The sequence below is a fragment of the Anopheles ziemanni genome (assembly GCF_943734765.1).
Source record: "Anopheles ziemanni chromosome X unlocalized genomic scaffold, idAnoZiCoDA_A2_x.2 X_unloc_27, whole genome shotgun sequence".
Taxonomy (NCBI): Eukaryota; Metazoa; Arthropoda; class Insecta; order Diptera; family Culicidae; genus Anopheles; species Anopheles ziemanni.
The window spans coordinates 82501-88791 of record NW_026689793.1 but is presented as its reverse complement, the minus strand read 5'-3'; the positions used below and the strand labels follow the sequence as shown (position 1 = coordinate 88791).

Here is a 6291-nt window from a genome sequence, read left to right as displayed (position 1 = left end):
CTTAGTTCGTGGATTGATTTGTCTGGTTAATTCCGATAACGAACGTGACTCACATATGCTAACTAGAACGCAGTCAGCGTTAATGCGTCGATGCCGATTGGAACGGGTTAGGACCTTTCGGTGGAGTATGACCTGACACCTTCGCTGTTCGTGTGCGCAAGTGCACTTACGGTACGCTGCTTAGCAGGACAATTTGTGTTTAGCAAAATGAGATCGAGCGATAACAGGTCCGTGATGCCCTTAGATGTTCTGGGCTACACGCGTGCTACAATGTGGGTAGCAGCGTGTCTCCTATTCCGAGAGGAACGGGAAATCACTCAAATACTCACTTAGTAGGGATTATGGATTGCAATGGTCCATATGAACTCGGAACTTCTAGTAAGTGCTGGTCATCAGCCAGCGTTGAATACGTCCCTGCCCTTTGTACACACCGCCCGTCGCTACTACCGATGGATTATTTAGTGAGGTCTTTGGAGATGATCGTTCGCTGGATCCTCGTGAACCGCGTCTGCTTTATCGAAGTTGACCGAACTTGATGATTTAGAGGAAGTAAAAGTCGTAACAAGGTTTCCGTAGGTGAACCTGCGGAAGGATCATTAGTGGCCAAGTGATCCTTCCAGAAGTCCGAACCTGCGGGTTGAGACTTCGGCACAAGTTGCCATATGATAATTGACGAAACACTATAGAAGTCCGAACCTGCGGGTTGAGACTCAGGCACAAGTTGCCATATGAAAGTTGACGAAACACTAACAAGTCCGAACCTGCGGGTTGAGACTTAGGCACACGTTGCCTTATACATGACTTCGAACAAATACACAAGTCCGAACCTGCGGGTTGAGACTTAGGCACAAGTTGCCTTATACATGACTTCGAACAAATACACAAGTCCGAACCTGCGGGTTGAGACTTAGGCACAAGTTGCCATATGAAAGTTGACGAAACACTAACAAGTCCGAACCTGCGGGTTGAGACTTAGGCACACGTTGCCTTATACATGACTTCGAACAAATATACAAGTCCGAACCTGCGGGTTGAGACTTAGGCACAAGTTGCCTTATACATACATTGGCCAAATAAACAGAAGTCCGAACCTGCGGGTTGAGACTTAGGCACAAGTTGCCATATTATATTCGATCAAACACTAAGTAGTCCGAACCTGCGGGTTGAGACTCAAGACCGTAACAAGATGTCACTATACAAGTCCGAACCTAAGGGTTGAGACTTAATGCGATCTAGATACCAAGTTGACATCCAATACCTGTTGAGCAAAACCAAAGATTCCCTGTTCTCGAATGATTACACTATATAACAGGGAATCATGAAGAAATCAAGCAAGCGTGAAACAAAGTCATCACTTGGGCATGCTCGATAGCCAACCACATGACCTTAACCTAAGAGAGCATGCAAACCACATGATACCTATAAACGATTAACCCGCCCTAGTTCAATCGTTCACCAAGTGATGACTTCAGTATGGCTAAGAGAAAAACTTTTAAATGGGAAAAACTCTAAGTCCGAACCTCCGGGTTGAGACTTCCGCGTCGGAGGTGGGCGCACCTCCTATCCGAAAGATGATGAATCAGGGGTGTTCGGTCAGCAATGGTCGGATGCCCCGTCGTAGTCCAACTATGACAATCAAAGTCAAGACCTCCGGGTTGAGACTTTCCGCGAGTACAAGCATAAAGGAACACGGACCAAGCCGTACCGAGAGAATCGGTACTAGAGCCCTCGTGGTTCTACATTGAGAGAGCCCTCGTGGTTCTCATTAGGGGCTTTATGCAAGTCGTACTCAATACTGTGGTGTGAAGTATAAAGTATAGTCCTCGCCTGGTCCACGCTGCTTCGGCGGTCCTGGGTAAGATAGTTAATTCTAGCTTGCCCTATAGTGGAATGAGGACACTTAATGCTTCGTCTTTTAGCGGCGGCTAGACTCCTCCTCACGGGGAACGAGTTGACGCGCACAGCGGCGGCTTACGCACTATGGCAATCATGGATGCCTGAAGATTCCGTGAAGTTCTCCCCTGGTCCACGCTGCCTCGGCAGTCCTGGGTAAAATGGAATATTTCCAGCTTGCCCTATAGTGGAAGAGGACTATCCAACAATACAAAGTCAAGACCTCCGGGTTGAGACTTTCCGCGTCGGTGGTGTCGCGCACCGCCTATCCGAAAGATGGTGTAACAGGGGTGTTCGATCAGCAATGGTCGGATGCCCCGTCATAGTCCAACTATGACAACCAAAGTCAAGACCTCCGGGTTGAGACTTTCCGCGTCCGGAGGTACGCGTACCGCCTACCCGAAAGATGGTGTGCTTCTGGGGTATTCGATGAGTCGGATACCCCGTCGTAGTCCAACTATGACAATCAAAGTCAAGACCTCCGGGTTGAGACTTCCGCGTCCGGAGGTACGCGTACCGCCTACCCGAAAGATGGTGTGCTTCTGGGGTATTCGATGAGTCGGATACCCCGTCGTAGTCCAACTATGACAATCAAAGTCAAGACCTCCGGGTTGAGACTTCCGCGTCCGGAGGTACGCGTACCGCCTACCCGAAAGATGGTGAATCAGGGGTGTTCGATCAGCAATGGTCGGATGCCCCGTCGTAGTCCAACTATGACAATCAAAGTCAAGACCTCCGGGTTGAGACTTTCTAAGAGTACAAGCATAAAGGAACACGGACCAAGCCGTACCGAGAGAATCGGTACTAGAGCCCTTGTGGTTCTACATTGAGAGAGCCCTCGTGGTTCTCATTAGGGGCTTTATGCAAGTCGTACTCAATACTGTGGTGTGAAGTATAAAGTATAGTCCTCGCCTGGTCCACGCTGCTTCGGCGGTCCTGGGTAAGATAGTTAATTCTAGCTTGCCCTATAGTGGAATGAGGACACTTAATGCTTCGTCTTTTAGCGGCGGCTAGACTCCTCCTCACGGGGAACGAGTTGACGCGCACAGCGGCGGCTTACGCACTATGGCAATCATGGATGCCTGAAGATTCCGTGAAGTTCTCCCCTGGTCCACGCTGCCTCGGCAGTCCTGGGTAAAATGGAATATTTCCAGCTTGCCCTATAGTGGAAGAGGACTATCCAACAATACAAAGTCAAGACCTCCGGGTTGAGACTTTCCGCGTCGGTGGTGTCGCGCACCGCCTATCCGAAAGATGGTGTAACAGGGGTGTTCGATCAGCAATGGTCGGATGCCCCGTCATAGTCCAACTATGACAACCAAAGTCAAGACCTCCGGGTTGAGACTTTCCGCGTCCGGAGGTACGCGTACCGCCTACCCGAAAGATGGTGTGCTTCTGGGGTATTCGATGAGTCGGATACCCCGTCGTAGTCCAACTATGACAATCAAAGTCAAGACCTCCGGGTTGAGACTTCCGCGTCCGGAGGTACGCGTACCGCCTACCCGAAAGATGGTGTGCTTCTGGGGTATTCGATGAGTCGGATACCCCGTCGTAGTCCAACTATGACAATCAAAGTCAAGACCTCCGGGTTGAGACTTCCGCGTCCGGAGGTACGCGTACCGCCTACCCGAAAGATGGTGAATCAGGGGTGTTCGATCAGCAATGGTCGGATGCCCCGTCGTAGTCCAACTATGACAATCAAAGTCAAGACCTCCGGGTTGAGACTTTCTAAGAGTACAAGCATAAAGGAACACGGACCAAGCCGTACCGAGAGAATCGGTACTAGAGCCCTTGTGGTTCTACATTGAGAGAGCCCTCGTGGTTCTCATTAGGGGCTTTATGCAAGAAGTACTCAATACTGTGGTGTGAAGTATAAAGTATAGAGTCCTCCACTGGTCCACGCTGCTCCGGCGGTCCTGGGTAAGATAGTTCATTCTAGCTTGCCCTATGTGGAAGAGGACTCAATACCCTACCTGTTGAGCTTGAAACAAAGTCATCACTTGGGCATGCTCATATTGCCATACAATATTCCATTATCTACTAATGAGCATGCAGCTATATGATTATAACCTGTAAACGATTACCCCGCCGTAGTTCAGCGCTTCAACCAAGTGATGACTTCAGTATGGCTAGTGTGTGAAGTATAAAGTATAGTCCTCCCCTGGTCCACACTGCTTCGGCGGTCCTGGGTAAGATAGTTAGTTCTAGCTTGCCCTATGTGGAAGAGGACACCATACTTAATACTGTGGTGTAATGAACAAAGTATAGTCCTCCACTGGTCCACGCTGCTTCGGCGGTCCTGGGTAAGATAGTTAGTTCTAGCTTGCCCTATGTGGAAGAGGGCATACAAGACAAAGTATAGTTCTCCCCTGGTCCACGCTGCTCCGGCGGTCCTGGGTAAGATAGTTAATTCTAGCTTGCCCTATGTGGAAGAGGACTCAATACCCTACCTGTTGAGCTTGAAACAAAGTCATCACTTGGGCATGCTCTATAGCCAATCACATGACATTAACCTAAGAGAGCATGCAGCGTATTATCCCAATGCAAAGTAAACGATAGACTCGCCCTAGTTCAGTGCTTCAACCAAGTGATGACTTCAATTTGGCTAGTGTGTGAAGTATAAAGTATAGTCCTCCCCTGGTCCACACTGCTTCGGCGGTCCTGGGTAAGATAGTTAATTCTAGCTTGCCCTATGTGGAAGAGGACACCATACTTAATACTGTGGTGTAATGAACAAAGTATAGTCCTCCACTGGTCCACGCTGCTCCGGCGGTCCTGGGTAAGATAGTTCATTCTAGCTTGCCCTATGTGGAAGAGGGCATTTAAGACAAAGTATAGTTCTCCCCTGGTCCACGCTGCTTCGGCGGTCCTGGGTAAGATAGTTAATTCTAGCTTGCCCTATGTGGAAGAGAGCATACATGAACCAAGAACGAAGGTTATGATCGAGGAATGATTCGACAACTAACCGATGGTATGAAATGTGTAGAATTCAAGCAAGCACACAATCAAGTCATCATTTGGGCATGCTCGATAGCCAAACCTATGACATTAACCTAGTAGAGCATGCAACGTATAATATCCCAATGCAAAGTAAACGATAGACACGCCCTAGTTCAGCGCTTCAACCAAGTGATGACTTCAGAATGGCTAAATCAAATCGGTTCAAAACATACCATCGGTACCCTATTGAAACACACAAGTCGATATCAAACCTCATGATTGTGTAGTCCTCCACTGGTCCACGCCGCTTCGGCCGTCCTGGGTAAAATGGAACATTCCAGCTTGCCCTATGTGGAAGAGGGCACATTACTCAATACTGTGGTGTGAAGTATAAAGTTCAGTTCTCCCCTGGTCCACGCTGCTTCGGCGGTCCTGGGTAAGATAGTTCATTCTAGCTTGCCCTATGTGGAAGAGGACACTTAATACTTCGTCTCTAAGCGGCGGCTTGACTCCTCCCTACGGGGAACGGGTTTACGCGCACAGCGGCGGCTTACGCACTATGGCAGTCATGGATGCCTTACGTTTCTATGAAAAGTGTGTTCCTCCCCTGGTCCACGCTGCTTCGGCAGTCCTGGGTAAGATAGTTAGTTCTAGCTTGCCCTATGTGGAAGAGGACACGAAGACTTACTGTGGTGTGAAGCATAAAGTTCAGTTCTCCCCTGGTCCACGCCGCTTCGGCCGTCCTGGGTAAAATGGATTCATCCAGCTTGCCCTATGTGGAATGAGGACACTTTATGTTTCGTCTCTAAGCGGCGGCTTGCTTCTCCCTACGGGGAACGGGTATACGCGCACAGCGGCGGCTTACGTTATGGCAGTCATGGATGCCTTACGTTTCCATGAAAAGTGTGTTCCTCCCCTGGTCCACGCTGCTTCGGCAGTCCTGGGTAAGATAGTTAGTTCTAGCTTGCCCTATGTGGAAGAGGACACGTAGACTTACTGTGGTGTGAAGTATAAGGTTCAGTTCTCCCCTGGTCCACGCCGCTTCGGCCGTCCTGGGTAAAATGGATTAATCCAGCTTGCCCTATGTGGAATGAGGACACTTTATGCTTCGTCTCTAAGCGGCGGCTTGCTCCTCCCTACGGGGAACGGGTATACGCGCACAGCGGCGGCTTACGCAAGTTAGTCACCCTCGGCAGTGGATCACTCGGCTCATGGATCGATGAAGACCGCAGCTAACTGCGCGTCATAATGTGAACTGCAGGACACATGAACATTGATAAGTTGAACGCATATTGCACGTCGTGGGAACCTACCATGATGTACAGATGACTGAGCGCTTATATTTGAGAAATGTATCGCATACATTTAACTACGCCGTGACACCCGTCACGAGACGTGCACCATGATGTTAACTAGGGTCGCGACGACCCGCTAGCATTAAAGAACCCGTGGTTTACA

General features: G+C 49.4%; 1 non-coding gene across 1 annotated transcript; it reads left to right on the top strand.

Moving 5' to 3' along the window:
• The first annotated feature begins 6017 nt into the window (after nucleotides 1–6017).
• On the top strand, nucleotides 6018–6172 carry LOC131292053 (5.8S ribosomal RNA). The gene has a single exon (XR_009189773.1). It is a non-coding gene; the product is annotated as a 5.8S ribosomal RNA (ribosomal RNA).
• Nucleotides 6173–6291: the final 119 nt, after the last annotated feature.